At 45.1% G+C, this 3,475-nt stretch overlaps 1 long non-coding RNA gene across 1 annotated transcript; it reads left to right on the forward strand.

The window, feature by feature from the left end:
• Positions 1–232: 232 nt before the first annotated feature.
• LOC148004216 (uncharacterized) lies at positions 233–2,038 on the forward strand. Its single transcript, XR_015627802.1, has 2 exons — positions 233–340; positions 1,838–2,038. It is a non-coding gene; the product is annotated as an uncharacterized LOC148004216 (long non-coding RNA).
• The last annotated feature ends 1,437 nt before the right edge of the window (positions 2,039–3,475 follow it).

The following is a 3,475-nucleotide window of genomic DNA, read 5'->3' on the forward strand; positions in this document are numbered from 1 at the left end:
AGCACTTAGGCGCTGAGTGTTAACGACAATGCTTTGCTGTGGGCTTCCTAGCTGTTGTGCACTTTGGAAACATTGTTATCAACAATCTGCTCGACAGTTTTTATGAGGTAGACATTATTATTATCCTAATTTAAGGCAACAGACTCAGAGAGTGGTTAAATAGTCTAAGATTAATAATTAATTTAAGACAAGGAAAAAGAGTAGGCGTTTGACTCCAGCATCAGCCAAGAGCACAAGATTGGAGAGATAAGACAGGTCCTCAGAGGGGAAAGAATGGAGACATCGGATGCCAAAAATGACCGCACTGTATTACCTCCATTTGCCCAGAGAGTCCTTCAAGGTAGTTAGATGTGTTCTTACTTGTCAGAGGGGTTCAGAGAAGTGGAATTCTTTGTCTAGGGATACTAAGACTCTCTCAGAAGAGTCCTCATGAACTTGTGTGAGCTCTTTACCAATGACAAAGTCACCCTGGGAGTCTGAGGCCTTGTGAGTATTGCTCTCGTGCCAACTATTATAGTCAAAAGCCAGTTCCCTGCTCACACTTGTCTGCTTGGATCAGGAATTCTTCGTGATACCAGAGACTCAGGGATGTCTTGTTTTCGTCTTGTGGATCTGTGTGCATTATTAAATACATTTAGTTTTTAAAGCTATGTAACAGTTTTGAGATGTTATGAATTGTACTAGCCTTACTTATGATAGGCAAGCACACTACCAGCTCAGCTACATCTCTAGACCCTGAGCTTGAATTTCTAATATGTGGATACTCATAGGTGTAAGTCCTATAAACAAAAGCTCTTTGAAATCTGTTTGTTTGTTTTTAAGGTAGGGCTTCTCTGCGAGGCCCTGGCTATCCTGGAACTCACTCTGTAGACCAGGCTGTCCTTGAACTCAGAGAGCTTCCTGCCTTTGCCTTCTGAGTGCTAGGATTAAGCATGCCACCATTGCCTGACTTCTAAATCCATAACTATTAAGAGTACAAATGACTCCCAAGACCCAAAAGATCATTACTAGCCAGACTTTCATCTTTTTTCTTCTCTCTCTCTCTCTCTCTCTCTCTCTCTCTCTCTCTTCCTCCTCCTCCTTTCTTCTCTTTCTTCTCCTTCTCCTTCTTCTCTTTTTTCTTCTCCTCCTCCTCCTTCTCCTCCTCCTCCCTATCTCTATCTATCTATCTATCTATCTATCTATCTATCTATCTATCTATCATCTATTTTCTCCTGAAAAGGGGTTTATCTGTGTGGCTTTGGCTGTCCTCAAACTCACTCTGTAAATCAGGCTGGTCTTGAACTTAGAAGGGCCACTTGCTTTTGCCTCCTAAAGGCTGGGTTAAAAGGATGGGCCACCATTGCCTGGCTGTTCTCTATCTTTTTGGTGTGCATACATGTGCAGGGGTGTGTGTGTGTGTGTGTGTTTGTGTGTGTGTGCATGCAGGTGTGTGTGTATATGAAGGTATACATGTGTGTGTATGAAGGTGTATATGTGTGTGTGTGTGCATGCAGGTATACATGTGTGTGTGTGCATGCAGGTGTGTGTGTATGAAGGTATACGTGTGTGTGTGTGTGTGTGTGTGTGTGTGTGTGTGTCCAGCGATAAATCTGTTAGAATGACTTCATGTCCACCTTTTGCTGTTAGTGACTAGAAAAGTTCTCTACACACAGGCTTTATAATGTCCTTTGGCCTCTCCTTTTTACACAAAAGTTCACCTCCATTCTCTTCTCCTTTAACCTGTGACAATTCAAATATTACCTAAACACAAAGGCATTGCTGACATTGAACCTATGATGTGGTATCCAGGTGACCGAGAATATGCAAACATCATTTTTTTTTTCCTTTTTGGTAGGGATTCTACCCTAGGAATTGAACCCAGGAAGGCTCCGCCATTGAGAAACACTCATACATGCGTGACGGTGACCCTGAAGAACTTGCTCTGAGAGACTCAGGCTAAAGCGTTTCAAGGCCAGGTTCACACAATGAATCAGAGAGAGAGGCTGGGAAAGCCACTGATGTGGGCTTAGTTCATAAATACAATACCTGGAAATCATTTAAAGACTTTCTCCTTTGTTTCTGTGTCCTAGTTTGTCTAAGTTTGAAATCTTCCCTCTCAGCTTTCTGGCTTTCTAAGGGACCACAGATACCTTGAGCCATTTCTTGCCTTAAACACACTGTGTGGTCACTGTGCTCTGGGGATTCCTAGACTATTTTGTCTGGTTCTCCCCAGCCATATCTTCCTCTGAAGCCTCACAAAACATTCCTTTCTCTCTTTAAAACGTGGATCAGGGGTTGAGGAGATGCTCAGCTGATAAAATGCTTGCCATGCAAGCACCAGGACCTGGGTTAGATCTGTAGCACACATGTAAGGAGCCAGGGGCAGCGTGACTCACGTGTGTAACCCCAGCTCTGGGAAGGCAGAGACATGTGATACCTAGGGTGTACTTGCCAGTCAATTAAGTCTACTGATGAGCTTCACATCAACAAGAGACCCTGGAGGTTGCCTTCTGCCTTCCACGTGCACACGCATGGATCTGCACACAGATTAGCACCCACATGCATGCACATAAAATCAGTATAATCCCCGGACCTTAGAGTGACATGTCAGCCCTGGGAGCAGATCATATCCTCTCAAGTGCTCAGTTCTAGCTCTTCCACATACTTGCCCTGTGAACCTGACAGCTTCGGTGTCCCTGTCTATAAAATGGCCATCACCCCACTCCACCCCGCTCCCAGAAACTCCCTGCTGGCCCCAGGCCTTGACTGCTGTGAGCTGCTGTGAAGCGCAAATTGAATCAAGTATCCCAGAAACCACAGAGGGCTACCCACCTGCAAATTGACAGAGGAGCAGACCGGGCCGCGAATGATGTTCCCGTCATGATTCCTCCATCAAGTAGACGAGAGTGACATCTTGACAACAGATAACACACTGAAGACTTAGGAACCTGAGTCTTACCCAGGGGGTATCCCCCTGCCCCCACACACCCCTGCTTTGCTTCTAATTGCAATGCATTGCATCCAAATGTTGTGGTGCTTAGTGACTTTCTACTCGTGATGGAAAAGGGATACTCTAGGCTTCTCAAATTGATGACGGTTCCCTTCCTGTTCCCACAAGAGGCACAAATAACTCAGCTGATCTAGAAACAGAACTCTCTTTCATGAACGGCTTTCTTCTTGTAATGCAACCACATTGCAAGAAGGTTCAAACAAACAAACAAATGAAAAATTACTCATTGGGTCAGGAGAGATGGCTCAGTGGTTGAGAGCACTGACTGCTGTTCCAGAGGTCCTGAGTTCAAATTCCAGCAACCATACGGTGGCTCACAACCATCTGTGATGGGATCCTATGCCCTCTTCTGGTGTGTCTGAAGATAGCGACAGTGTACTCATACACATAAAAAATAAAGAAATCGGGGTTGGGGATTTAGCTCAGTGGTAGAGCACTTGCCTAGCAAGCGCAAGGCCCTGGGTTCGGTCCCCAGCTCCGAAA

The sequence above is a fragment of the Rattus norvegicus genome, chromosome 8 (genome assembly GCF_021556685.1).
Source record: "Rattus norvegicus strain SHRSP/BbbUtx chromosome 8, alternate assembly SHRSP_T2T, whole genome shotgun sequence".
In the NCBI taxonomy this organism is placed as follows: Eukaryota; Metazoa; Chordata; class Mammalia; order Rodentia; family Muridae; genus Rattus; species Rattus norvegicus.